Source organism: Agrilus planipennis, unplaced genomic scaffold (genome assembly GCF_000699045.2).
Source record: "Agrilus planipennis isolate EAB-ADULT unplaced genomic scaffold, Apla_2.0 scaffold1, whole genome shotgun sequence".
In the NCBI taxonomy this organism is placed as follows: domain Eukaryota; kingdom Metazoa; phylum Arthropoda; class Insecta; order Coleoptera; family Buprestidae; genus Agrilus; species Agrilus planipennis.
In genome coordinates, this window is record NW_020442466.1 from 1,861,693 (window position 1) to 1,875,871 (window position 14,179).

General features: G+C 35.8%; 1 long non-coding RNA gene across 1 annotated transcript in view; it reads right to left on the reverse strand.

Annotated features, from left to right (window-relative positions):
- LOC108733230 overlaps positions 1-14,179 on the reverse strand; it is an 84,287-nt gene that overhangs the window by 13,127 nt on the left and 56,981 nt on the right. Inside the window, exon 2 of the long non-coding RNA XR_001937205.1 lies at positions 11,141-11,204. This is a non-coding gene — a long non-coding RNA (uncharacterized LOC108733230). The remainder of the gene's footprint in view (positions 1-11,140; positions 11,205-14,179) is intronic.

Sequence of the window (14,179 nt, forward strand, 5' to 3'; positions counted from 1 at the left end):
TATTCTGAATTTTTCCCTCATTAAATTGAGGTAGTGTGTAGTGGGTAAAAATTCAGAAATGAATTTTCAGAATAATATTTCATATTAAAATAGCATCAGTTTACCATCAACTGGCCGCGAAAGCCCGTACTAAAGAGGAAAGACATTTTAAGTGGATTTCTAGCAATAACAACAAAGAAACATAAGGCTTAAGGTTAAGAGCAAGCGTGGAAAATTATCTTGGTTCTAAACAAACCTAAATCACTTAAGGTATGTATAGCACTTCGTGACGATTTAGTTGTGTGGATTCGTCGCCTGGAGCGTTTCAATGGCAGAATTTATGGTGGCAGGATGTGATTTTAACGACACTAATTCAAAGAAACTGATAGAGAAGAAAATCGACCATTATTAGAGGTCATCTTTTAAAAAATCGCCGTCCCAATTTGCGCGGAGGCCTCTAACCCACGAACTGGCCATTTGCAGCGCTTAACGAGATCTTTAATTAGAGCTTAACGTATGAATTTCGTTTTAATCTGGCATTGCGATGCCCCGATAATATCGGCAAACATTTAAATGCTTCGGATTTCGCGACGACAACATGAACTCGATCGCGATCGGACTCCGATATTTACCGGCGCAATTATTATGAACGCCGTCGTTTGATTGAGATCTCTCTCTGTTGCAGCTAACGGCAACGTAATACCCGACATCGATGCAGCTTAATTTCGCATAAAATCGAACTAGCTTCTATTTATTTAAACCAAATTGTGCTCATTTACAATCCACATGGGCACATTTGCCGTTTCAAAAGCACACGATCGCTTCTCCAATTCCCTGAACTGTACACTTTAAGCTTCTAAAGGTTTAATTTTATACGATTACTGCTACGTTCTGTCTCATTTACCTATACTAATCCAATGGGGGGAATGTGTAAATAACGTTTACTGTGCGAATTTAATTTTCTAGGAGCCGCACACTGTGCTAAAGCTTGAGAAGACTTACGTTAGACCTCGACCGAGAAGAATATTTGCTTAAATAGCTAAAAAATCAAATTAAACTTTACAACCGGACATGGATACGTACTTTTCAAGTTGGTAATGTAATGAATAAATTAAATTAAATGGAAATAAATTAAATAAAATAAATTTCTACAAATACTTGTGTAAGATGTAAACCATTAGGTACTGTTTCCAGGCCGATGGAGAAGATGAAATACGACCATATAAAACGTTAAAAATAGTTCCCTGTTGTAGGCAACGTGGTAGCTAAGTATTGAATCTCACAAAGCGCAGTTCCTCTAGAAAGTACGTAATATTCCCCTAATTTTCTGAAATAAGCAAGTAAAGTCGAAGAGATGAGCAACCATCATAAGGTCGTCAGCCTTAAGACTGGTTGGATACGCACCTCCACCCTTTTTTATCCTGAAGTAACCTTCGCATTTCCCTAAAACTAGAACATCCCACATCCTTAACCATGTGTCAACAGTAATCTAATCTAGGTCTACCTCTACCCCTCCTAACTTCCGTTTCTGTCTCTAATATGTCTCTGACTAGACCTTCAGGCCTGACAAGCTGTCCTACCAACCTATTTCGTCTATTTTTTATTAACTTCCATAGAGTCCTCTGTTCTCCTATTCTTTCTAATATTATTCATTTATAACCTTCTCTATCCACGGTATCCTCATCATTCGCCTGTAATACCACATTTCGAACGCCTCTAACTTTTTCTTTTCCGCAGCGCCCACTGTCCATGTTTCGCACCCGTACCGCGCCGGGCTCCAAACATACGCCTTTAAAAATCTTTTTCGAATTTCTAAATTAACCGTTTGCTAGCATAGAAGCTCGCCGAGAGTGTTATAGGATTGGGATATTGTTTGACACAGTTAGGTGGCTTATTTCAACCCCTTTCAAAGTAAATTACAAAGAATAAGCTCTTCCTCTGACCGGTGAAGGTTTTCCAATCATTGTGTGTCAGGTAGGGTTATCATTCGGAGAGCTCTCAAGGAATTTCACCGTTGACAACAAACAGCGAACTTTTATAATTGATTATACTTAGTAAGTCTTTGCCCTCTTGGGGTAAAGAAGTGCGAAGCTTTGGAGCTCCTTTATTCTCTTCAATTTGTGCATTCAAATCCTTGGATGTGGCTAAGGAATTTAGAAATCGAAATTAATAGGTAGGTAAAGCTTATTTTTTATTCATTTGACTAGCGGTGAGAGTTGTGATTCGTAACCCGTCATTTCACTGGCTGAGTTATATCCGTTTTTACATTCCGATTGTAAAAACATCCTCTAAAATTAATCCAATTACAGCATATCGTATAAAAATGAAATTTATTACCGAATTTTAATGTTAGTACACGATATCATTCAAAAATTTACCACTGTTTTGAACGACATTAACTAGCAGAGAACATAAATTTCGACCAAAGACATTTACGCTCATGACTTTTTATTAATGTTTTGTAGAAGGAGCCAAATGGGAGGTAAACGTTTGACGATTTCGTTGAAAATTCCACCTAGAAAAACGCGCCATCGCCATCGTATCGTATCGGTCCGGGCAATAATGATTTTAATTACGACTTCATTTCGTTCACAGGTCTCACTTAGAGTTTTTTACCTGTGTCGATCGTCGCCTCGTCGTCATCGTGCACCTTGTATTATCGGATTTAATTAAGATTTTGCCGTAAATGTCGCCATAAACTACGGATAGGCATATACATTTTTCACTCGGAACCGTTTACCCGTACGAAAATATATGCATTCTGATTATCTCTGATGGGCCGTTAAAAGAGTCGGCACAAACCTATAGATACTACAGTCGAAAATTTAATTTGGGTAAACGGTTCTATTAAAAGCTTTCCGAAGAATGCGTTTCGGCCGTGGAAGTGAAATTTAGACCAAAATATTATCAATTTAAAAATATATTGAGGCGCATTTTAAATTATATTCTGATCGTGAAACCTATTAAGCAAGATGAAAAAGAAAATATTCAGCTGCAACCGAATTGAAATAACTTATTCTACTTATGCAGCTGTAGAAGTAGTTACATGGGCCAAGGTAGAAGATTCATAAATACAAGCGTTATAGAACTATAGTACAAGCTTCCCTGAAATGTTATAGAAACGGGATTTTTTGGCCATATTCAACCTAAAGGTACAATACAGAGATAGGTACAATGAAACTTCAGTTTACTGTCAGCAATGGGAAATGTTTACTTTAAATCTTGATGTAGAGAAAAACCTGAATGCCTCCAGAGATAGATTTTCGCTATTTTTAAGCAATCTACACATACGAGGGCGGTTCAATAAGTACCCGTGTTAGAAATGAAGACACCTTTTTTTTTAAAATTTGTTTTTTTATTTTTCAGCATAGTCCCCTTTTAGAAAGATACACTTCTCCCATCGACCCTGCCATTTTTTTTACCCCTCCAAAAAATAAGATTTGTAGAACTCTCCAAAATCCCCCCTGTCTCGGCGATGACTTCCTCGTTTGAGCTAAATTTCTTTCTCGCTAGTCATTTCTTCATGCTAGGGAACAAGATGAAGTCACAGGGAGTCAAATCGAGTGAGTACGGGGTGTGCGGCATCAAATTCATAACGTAATTCATGCATTTTGGCGGCATCATCTCCTGATGAATGTGCCGGTGAGTTATCGTGTTGAAAACGCACCTTCTTTTTCGTCAAATGCATCCGTGTCTCCTTCAATGTTTTGTCGAAGCGGTCCAATAGCTCACTGTAGTATTGTCCACTGATCGTTCTTCCTTTTCCTAAAAAATCTGTAAAATGATTTCCTCGGTAACAACGTTTGCCAGGCTTCCTGGTCGCTCCTATCAAAAACGGATCTTTGCCCACGTTTAAATTCGTTGAAGCAATATCTAACTGTGGTCGTAGATGGCGAAATGTTTCCATAAACAGTATCCAACTTTGTTTTCATCTCCTCGCATTTTTTCCCATCCAAAAACAAAAAGCGAGTTACCGAACGATACTGCTCTTTTTTCATCTTAGCGAAAATAACGAAACACGTCTCAGTCGAATGGCTACCAAATCCAAACTAACCTATCAATCAGTCTGAAATTTGTTTTGGCGTGGTTTGATAGATGGCAGCACACGATGACAACACCAATTTCCCTCAGGAACGTCCTCTGTCTTCAAACACGGGTACTTACTGAACCGCCCTCGTATTTTATGGACCGAAGCGTGCATACCTATTCGTTAAATTAGTTAAATTAACTTTCTCTGTTGAAAAACAGAGCAAGTGACGAAACTTCGTATTTGTAAGATAAACTAATTTCTGTCATACCTGTGGCATTTATTCTAAATTACGGTTGCAACGTCATTTGTTCAGCAGCCTACGAACTTCTACTACTATTGATTGGTAAAAAGGGACAAGGAATCTTCCGAGTCCCTCATCCCTATTCAACTTATTTTGCACATATAATTTGTACTTTCTTTCCTTATGAATGACATTTTGTACGTTGCCGCACCTTTTGCAATCATCTATTCCTCCTTTGAAAAAGAAATAGGTGCGTGAATGTACAGTCTGATCAACGAATGTTAATCGCGTATTAACTTATAGATAACACAACCACAACATTTTCTCTTGTTTCTTTAAGAATTCATTAGCATATCAGCAAGCAAATATCTCATACACTTTGGCGTCTGACTGTAGTAGAACTTTCATTTTTATGAAAAATTGCCTCATTGTCTAATTCACAATGATACAGTCTCTATTAATATGAAAATTCATTCTCAATTTTTTACCCACTATAAACTACCCGAAGTTAATGAAGACAAATTTGTTGCTGTTGTCACACCCTCGCCGGGATTCGAACACGGAACCTTTGGCTTTACGCACCAATACTACGAGACCACTAAACTACGAGAGATGACAACAGCAACAATGACAAACCGTTATTAGTTACTATTACTACATGTAATATTAATAAAATTACATTAGTTCGACAGATCTGTGACCTAATAAGTAAGGTTCAGGGTTCGATTTCTAGCGAGGGTATGACAACAACAACAAATTTTACCTCATTTACCTGAGGTTATAGAGGGTAAAAAATTGAGAATGAATTTTCATATATATATAGCCTATGACGATACAAGGGCCCAAATGACTATTATAAGGATAAAAGTAGAAGATAAATAACTTTCAGTATTGCGAGAATTTTCCGGACTTATTGGCTGTGGTTTTTGGTATATTACTCCTGACTTGTTGCCTACAACTGTAGCAGGTATTTTCAAAGGTTAATCGTTACCCTACCTTGATAATTTGAGAGTTGTTGAAGCTCGAAATTAATAGTGCTCGCTGTACTTTAGCCGATGCGTTTTCGTTGCCGTAACTAAAGATCTGTTGATCAAACTGTATGTAGTATCTCCACCTGAAATATGTATACAGTACCAGAAACTTTACTACCCAGGCCACTGCAAGTTTGATTTGCGATATTAGTGCAGAATGCAGTAGCTGTTCGCAGTAACCACTCCATTCATCATTCGTTTTCCTTACATACCCGAGTGTGAACGAAAAATTAAATGCATGTTCTTGTATCATATATTTGTTGTTGTATTGGGTGCAATTTATTACAAACAGTAAAATTGAATTCGTTAATAGGTAAAGGTGAAAAGTAAAAACGCATTTCGCAAACTAAAACTTGCAGTTAATATGTTTCATCGATAATTGTCATTGGAGAAAATCTTATTACCTGTTTACTGAAAAGTTGTACACTTTCATGCATATAATTTTATCTACCCATAGCAAACTTTAAAGTTAAATTCACATTTGCTATGACAAAGTAATTTTGAATTTTAACTTTCAATTCCTTATTTTAACGAAATATATACAAGAAAACTTGATATCAACTTCAGTGTCCACTTCAGAAGTACAGTCCATTTCAATTTGTTGGAATTGTGACATTGAAAAAATCTGCGCGAAGATAGAAAGAATAGACACTAGGCGTGACCAAGACAGAAACAGTTAGAATAATCTTGAACGAGCAGAGCTCTCGATGGGCGATCTTAAGAGATCGGCTAGAACTGTACAGTACTAGACGAAAATGTTTAGCAATTTCTTAAAACAAAAATGTATATAAATTAACAATAGAAAACAAAGCAAAAGTTTTATAGGTGTGTAGAACGTTAAGTTAATTCACTTGTTATTATTTTTGGCTAAATATGCTTTTAAATAAAGCATATTCTTAAATTTTAACGAGGCAGTTTAAATAATTTTGCAAATGGTACTGTACACTTTTGTCTAGTTCTCGCTCGATGATCGGTGGAGAAATGAGCTCCGCAGACAAATACGATTGAATTTGGAATTATGCTACGGCGCATCCTAATAAAGGGAAGGGGCATATCTCTAACTTCCGGAAACGAACAGTAATTTCATGCTTGTGGCTTTTACAACAAATAAGAAGAACCTAAATAAATAATAGTGCTGATGTATCCCTACATAAACAATTTCTACTATGCATGTAATTTTACTGTACTTTGACGTATGAACTGGATACTAAAATTTTGAGTTTTTTTCGAGTTATTGTATCCTCTTTGCGAAATTATTCAGGTGGACCTGAACTTATAAAATTCTATTTTGGTTTAGTACATGTGGGCATATCTTTCGGAGCAATTATTCGATATTTAGTTTTATTCCCAAGCATTAGCATCAGATTTTGGTTAGCCCAACCATATCTGGTAGGCAGAAGTGAAATGCATACTTATGATGATTGTTTCGTCTTTATGACATAATCAGCTACTCTCGAATAAACATGAACATAATGCTTTTGTCTATTTATTTTAACAATTACAGCCTCGGGGACATTACATACATATATCGAACAGGGTAATTATATTACCATTTAAGAGCATCGCTCAATCTTCATTAATTTGCTTTAATTATGTAATTCAAGGTGAAGTATAACATCATGTAAAACTGAAATAAACAGATTACTCGCCCAAGGGGTGCAATATTCTTCTTGTTTAGCTAAGTAAATGCTTACTACAAGCTACAAATAATTCTCATTGCAACAATTGCATAATTAGTATTAGCCCCAGTGACGAATTGTCTGGGCGGGCGTCTAGGTCTTGAATGATTTCTGTCTTACAATTAAATAGTATTAAGCACAAGAAGTAGTCTTGTTGGAACAGAAATTGAAATATTATTATTGATAGATTATAACAGAAGAACAAACAGGCGACATCGAAAATACTAATCGATGAAGATTAATAATAATTAGTTGAATGTAAACAATGGGTTGGCAAAGAAAATACCCGAAAATTGAAGGTCGGGGTCAATTCATGTATGTCCATTGAGTTGAAATGTTGGACCGTTAGGTCGAAAAAGCAAATCCACCGATATAAGACGGTAATCAAGAAAATCAGGGTCAGTTAGCCAAAAATAAGTCATATCCACGAAAAACTTGACCAAAAGAGAAGCATCGAACCGAAAGTTCACCCGCACAGGCTATTTATTACATGAAAGCGCAGGCCAGGGTGTTTATAATCCAAATATTATTTGATGTGAGGTATGAGTATCTAACACCAATTAGCTGTTTTATTTTGAAATGTACCATTTATGCAAACTGCAATCGTATGCAGATTGTACTAGAGACGAGTTAGAAGCTGGACAGAGAAATTCGGGAATGTCAGACGTATTTTTGAACATTATTTGTATCATCAATCAGACTGAGACAAACAACGTTCTACTACTACCAACGGAATTTAGTTCTGAGTAAATACAATTATTAATCATCAATGTATAGCAGTGTCACAATAATTACTTCAGAAATCAAAGAAGTCCAATACTGAACTTTAGGATCTCATTCGAATTGGGCTAGGTGCCCTCGTATCGATTATACGTTAGATATGCGACTGTTTGTACGATAAGCGGTCAATAAAGAAGCGGACGAAGACAATTAGAAAAAAAGATATCTGTAGGAAGGGATGTAAAAATGTGCTAGTTACAATAACAATTAATTAAATATCTAGGAAAATTCTAAATTGTGCCATATGGCATCAGTAACACAACGATGTTAGAAATGAAGTATTTTTCAAGTAATTCTTGACATTAACCCATCAAAGCAATCATTTTCTCATTCTCGTCTGATCGGTTGAATAGGGAGTGCACCGTGACGTCTGATACTCGTTTAATTAATGATAAATTGTCCTTAATAACATTTTGATTAATTACCGATCGGGGTAGACTTTAAATTATTTAGTTTTAATGAGGTGCTTACAAGGATATTATTACCGAACTTATTTTTAATCAACAAGATACTGCAAATTCATCCCGATACGATGACCACGTCTGTTTGTCCGTTATATACGTATAATCAAAATGCAATTAAGCGTTATGCAATTTATCAAGATGGAAAACTACTATTCCAATTATTTTACCGCTTTTTATACAAGATATAATATGAACGACTATGTACGTAGTAATAAGTGAGACGATGTGTGGGAAGATGTGGTAAGAAGCAATAAAAAGGGTAGTAAAATATGAGGAGAGATTGGGGAGGCTGGAAGAGGAGGATATAAGGAAGGAAATACGGTGAACAAGGTAATGGAAATAGGGGCAAAAAGTATGGTGATTGAAAAATTTGCGTTGGTTATTTTTGATGGCATGGGGGATGTGGAGGGGCTCTAGAAGGTTATTATGTCAGTAGCATTTACCTTTTTTTACTTTTTCGGAGTTTTCTACAAAATTTAGTCGATTTTGGTTTGAACATGTATGTCAACCCTACTTATCTATTCTTGAAATCGGAACGCATTTTCAGGAACTGCTGCTCGTGAGTCAATAAAGAAACCAGAACTCATTGAAAAATGCATGTACCAATGTTTATGTAAGCGTGGGAAATGAGGGTAAGAAGTTTGCTTACTTTTACTGACGAAGAGGAGGGAGGGGTTAATAATTGCAAAAAATCTGCTAACGTAATACTTGAACGGACCCAGCGTATTAGTAAGTTAATTTTTGAACCAATTTTTATCTACTAGAGATAACCTCAAATCAATAAAAAAAGTTATCACCTCCTTGTATCTTAAGGGTAGAGTAGAGTACTGGTGCGTAAAACGAAGGGTCCGGGTTCAATTCCCCGACAAAGGAGGGCAGCAGCAGCAATTTTTCGTCGTTTATTTGAGGTTATCTGTAGTGGGTAAAATTTGATTCAAAAATTAATTCTCTATTAGGTACATTGAATTAGCGCTACAAAAATTCAAAATTATCTCATTAATAATTGCAAGAATCTAAAAACAGAATCAAAATTCGAAAGCTATAAATGCATGTTAACTTTTAAATCACCCTGTATAGAAATATGTATCCATCTGCGTTTAATCTATACCGATACTTCCTGGCTAATTTTAATGCAATTTCCATACAAAGTGATTACAGAATTTCTCCTTTAATCGATGCATTATATTGGCGTATAGCCATTTAAATTGTTAGTTGTAATGAAAAGAGTCATTGTGGACTAACGCGATGTCGTTTTCTCACGCTAGTTACAGACCACGTGCCCGAAATCTATTATTCGCAATCACAATGGAAATTTGTTCTCTTTTGAGTCTATTTAGTTGTAATAAAAAGGTCTTTGTCGTCGGCTACATGCGGCTGAATAAAAGCGCCATCAATCGTTGAGTTGAGAGACGTACACAAAACGTTCGATTTCCGCACGCCTTCTGTCATCTTGAGATAAACATCGGCGCTTCGGGCCATACGATTGACTCTATCTAATCCGTTCGTCTACATTCTACATGGTTATAACTATTATAACTAAAGTTAAACGAGATATAATGTAAGTATGTATAAGCAATAGCATCAGGACAGTCGCTAATCGAACCACAAAGAAAACACCGACATTTAATCGTGTTATCTGGCTTTTTAATTAAAATNCTATTTTTATTTGGTTATTGTGGGTTATCCCTAAGAGATAGACATATACCATCGCGGACTTTTGTAGACCCTTTTAAGATGTACAATACTTTAGTAAATTATTTTGACCTATCTCGTAGGGTTTAGCCAGCGTTTGCAATGTAAGCGCAAAAAATGTGTTTATATACGACATCACATTAGAAACCTCTAAAATTATCAGTGTTTCCCTACTATATTATGCATGTATTATACATATGAACCTTCCTCTTGAATCACTCTATCTTTTAAAAAAAACCGCATCAAAATCCGTTGCGTAATTTAAGATTTAAGCATACATAGGGACAGACAGCGGGAAAGCGACTTTGTTTTATACTATGTAGTGATTAACTAAGTATATGTGAAAACAGAAACTGTAACTGAATGCTATCAATTTACATCCATAAAAATGTTCAATGCAATGCAGGGTGAACATACCATTAAAAATAGAATAAAGGAGCACAAAACAAGGATTAAACTAAAAACAGGAAGCATATGTTTTTCTAGAACACTCCATTTCGGAGAAACCATGAATTATTCGAAAATGATATTAAATTTTTAGAAAAGTAAAATACTAATGTATACTTAGGTCACCTTGAGAACAAAAGAGTTTTCATATTTCCTAAATTAACCTTTTTTGGCAATCTAATTTTATTATTTTTAGTTGAGACATACAATGATTGACTTTGATTTTGCATTGTACCTATATTATTATTTCGTCAATTTATACATTTGCTTGATCTGCGGGGGCTCTGATATGACTAAGCGGATATGATGACCTGCGAACGCAGCGCATCCTGACCTAAGGCTAAGGCGAAGACGCCGATCTAATAATATTAACGATAGAGCTAAACAGAACGGACATTATAACAACCTCACTTGTCAAACATTTGCAAAAAGTTTGCACAAGCAAATTGAAATTTATCGTCGAATTGAAGGTGTAGGCGAATTCAGTTTCACCTTTGTTTGTATGTCTTTTGAAGATGGTTTATAGCAGAGGTCGGCAAGTAATTTTAGGTGGGGTCTGAATGTTTTTGAAAATTGTTATCAAGATCCAGAGAAAAATTGATAAAGATTACGCTTAAAAGTCAAACATACTTTATGATCCACAGATCAGAATATATTATTTAAATATCCTATTGGGTAATTTACTTTCAAAAAATTTTTGGCGGTTCAGTTTTTGACCTTCCGCGGTCCTGACCTTGACCGCGGTCCTTCACAGTTGAAATTGATAATTAACGATAATATTGTTTCGGTATACTTACCATCTCTGGGATGTAATATTTCAAATGGCGTGTCTCTGCAATATCTTCATACAGTTACAAAATCCTGAAAACAAAAAAGTATAATTAGATAAATGCCAAAGGTTTCTTCATCTCTTGTAGTGTTAGTTTTGTTGAGATTTTGATTTTTCCGAAAGTAAATTTTAAAACATTTATTCCAGCAAACTATAAAGAAGCATATTATATTTTTCTAGTGCAATTTCAAAAAATAAGAACCATCTTTTTTGTCTTAATTTCTTATAAAAGGATTAAGATTTTTAAAATTTTCCAAAATTAAGGTTTTTCTTTATTTGTTTTCTCATCGTACTGATGTTTCCGAGTGATTTGATTTCGTACTTCGTTTGTTATCTATGTAAACTTCAAAAATAAAAACTGTTAGCATCTAGGTACTTTAGGTCACTCAAAAGCATCTAAAAACATTACTCGACAAGAGAATAATTAAGGAAAGATAAATCAATTTTTAACGATTTTAGTAGGTAAATCTTAAATCATACATTCACTTATTTTTTTAGGCTGCCTAAAGTACACGTTAGATCATTTTGAATAAATTTTGGTTAGAACTTGTTTAAATCTCGAAGCGTTTCATGAACGGCTACCGATTATTATTATTTTCAATAAAGAGTCGCAGCGGTAAGTCCCACCCTGTCCCTTGTTGTACGTAACATTTAAAACATAAACTATTCGATTACACGAACTTTACGAGTCAGTGTAAAAATTATTACGCGACAACAATGGACGCCACCAGACGGAGGTAATTTATTAGAAATATTGAATAGCTATTCAGGAGATACCGGACGGTAAATTGTGTAAGTGAGAAGTCGAATGTGCCGTTTACGGTAATTTATGCTCCACGGAATACAAAAAGATAGGCTCCACGTAAGGTACAATTAAATAATAATAATTTAAGACCATCGTAAATTTTCAATTTTGTGGGCATCGTCTTTCCGAATTCGAAAATATGATTTTTGGCAGGTACGATCTATAGCTGCCTGTGTGCTTACGTAACATGAACAAAAGATTTCGTTTATTTCATTCCACATAACTTTGGGTAATAAATAATAAATACCAGATTTTGAAAACGAAACGATGGAGTGATGGAGTACAGGGTGTGCATGCATAACGAATGTTAAATTGGTATCTCACAAGAAAAATTTACGGGTAAGTTAGAAATTGGATGAGGAGTATAGTAATAGTTCATAGTTTTCGTTTGGAAGGATGTTTGGTTTAATAAATAATGCATACGCAAAAGGCATTTTCTATAATACTATCTGGAAATAAAAGTAAAACAAAAATACTGGTATTTAAGGGAAGAAAAAGTAGGGAAAGAGCAAATATAGCAAATATCTAGGAAGTCAAATAAGTCAGGACGGAAGTAGTAGTAGGGATATAAAGCAGAGGATAGCAAAGAGTAGAGTCGCCTTCAATAAAAACAAGTCAGTTCTATGCTCGCGAACGATTAATTTAGAAATTTGAAAAAGGTTGTTAAAGGTGTATGTTTTTTAACGCGGCGTTGTACAGGTGCGAAACATGGACGGTGGGCGCGGCGGAAAAGAAAAGGTAGAAGCGTTTGAAATCTGGTGTTACAGGCGGATGATGAGGATACCGTGGATAGAGAAGGTTAGAAATGAAGAGGTATTAGAAAGAATAGGAAAACAAAGGACAAAAGTCAATAAAAAATACGCGAGATAGATCGGTAGGATACCTTCTCAGGCATGAAGGTCTACTTAGAGACATATTAGAGGCAGAAACAGAAGTTAAACTAGGTTAGATTACTGTTTGCAAATAGTTAAGGATGTGGGATGTTCTAGTTTTAGAGAAATGTGAGGATTAGCTCAGGATAGGAAGGAGTGGAGGTGCGTGTCCAACCAGTAGGACTTACGACCTTAAGATGATGATGATGTGGAAAGTGAAAGGTGTATATTTTGTAGGTTTTACAGAATTCAATTTAATGTAACTTCTAGTTGCGGAGAACAGAGAGTTTAGCGTTTTTAATCCTCCAACCAATAATTGCATATAAGTACTTAATAAACTGTAAATTTGTACTTGAAAAACGAACAGTAAATGCTGTCTTACAGAGGGGATCTAAAGCGATGGAGGGGTCATGTAAATTCCAATTCATTTTATGATAATGGATGGATGCTACATTACGACAACGCGTTTGTGCGTTCAACAATGGCGTACGTGTTTTCGGTCCGAAATTCGATCACTGCACTAGATCACTGTCCCTACGCACAAGACTTAACTGCTTGCAATTTCGTTTTGTTTCCTGAATGTAGAATAGTTATCCCAATGCAGCATTGAAGACAATAAAAGGAGAAACTAAGGTCTTCCAATGAAGTTTAAAATAATGGAAATGGAGATGGGGCAAGTCCATTAAGCAAGCAAGTCCAAGAGATAAAAATGATACAGCCGAAATCGTTTGTAGTAAGAGTCTTTCGATCACAGTTTCTCAGTTTGCGAATTCATTGGGTAGACTACGTATACCTCTAGTACAAAATGGATCATTCATAAGTGGGCTGCTCTCACATGAATAAACCACTTGAAGCTTTTCCGACATAAAGCAATCGCTTAAAGTTGATAGCACTGATCCATCTTATCATTCCCTAACCATAATTCAGCAAACGGAATAAATCTCCTAGACATTGTTTATATCGATTCCCACGGTACATTTCTCTCAAGATGTAGTGCAACAAGTTGACCATTAATTTCCGTTTATTCTTTTGCATTTTCGGCCCTCGCGGACTCGGATTGTTAGGCCCGTAAGGCAGAGCGTGCTGCATTTAATGAACCCTTTACAGTTATTGCTCGATAATGTCAATAGTAGATACGACTGTGCACCAAGAACTGAATTTGAAGTAGAAAAGAAAGAGAGCAAGGGTCGCGGGTATCACGACCGTGTCCATTCGGAATGTTGCCACTAATTGGCACCGGAAGCGACCAAGTGTCAAAGGTTTGTTCGTAATTCTTTGTTTGTTTCCAATCAAAACGCAAAATTCGTGTAACGACTTCAACGTGCAAACG